General features: G+C 64.6%; 1 protein-coding gene across 1 annotated transcript in view; it reads right to left on the reverse strand.

Annotated features, from left to right (window-relative positions):
* The window catches only part of CACNB1 (calcium voltage-gated channel auxiliary subunit beta 1), a gene marked incomplete at its 5' end in the record, with an annotated part of 7,586 nt that overhangs the window by 4,022 nt on the left and 2,807 nt on the right, over positions 1 to 757 (reverse strand). The gene's annotated exons all lie outside the window — the stretch shown is intronic.

Genomic DNA, 757 nt, shown 5'->3' on the forward strand with positions numbered 1-757 from the left:
GGGGACACGGCGGGGACAGCCCCGGGGACGTGGGGACACGGCTGGGACACACAGGAGTGAGCCAGGGACATGGCTGGGACAGCCCCAGGGGTGACCCAGGGACAGTGTGTGACCTGCAGGGTGACCCAGGGACACCCGTGTGACCTAGGGACCTGGGTGTGACATCCCAAGGGTGGCCCAGTGACACAGGTGTGACCCAGTGACACCTGTGTGACCCAGGGACACACGTGTAACCTCTGGGGTGAGTCAGGGACACACATGTGTGACCTGCAGGGTGACCTAGTGACACACGTGTGACCCAGCAACATGTGTGTGACCCCCAGGAGTGAGTCAGTGACCTGGGTGTGACCTGCAGGGTGACCCAGTGACACCTGTGTGACCCCCCCTGGGGATGAGCCAGGGACACACGTGTGACCCAGAGATGACCCAGGACATGTGTGTGACCCCCTCAAGGGTGACCCAGTGACACATTGTGACCCCCCCTAAGGTGACCCAGGGATACGCGTGTCACTCGCAGGGTGCCCAAAGGACACGTGTGTGACCCCAGAGCCACGTGTGCGACCCAAGGGGTGCCCAGGTGACACGTGTGGGGACAGTGACACAGCAGCATTGTCCCCTCTGGGGTAGCCCTGGCTGCCGGGGGGGCTCTGCAGGGCTTGGGGGGCAGCTGGGACCCCGCAGGGCTGCTCACCCCTGCAGACCCCCCCATCCCCTGCAGTGGTAGCGCCCAAACCCCCCCCAAGTTATGTCCGGTTTG

The sequence above is a fragment of the Geospiza fortis genome, unplaced genomic scaffold, assembly GCF_000277835.1.
Source record: "Geospiza fortis unplaced genomic scaffold, GeoFor_1.0 scaffold992, whole genome shotgun sequence".
Lineage (NCBI taxonomy): Eukaryota > Metazoa > Chordata > Aves > Passeriformes > Thraupidae > Geospiza > Geospiza fortis.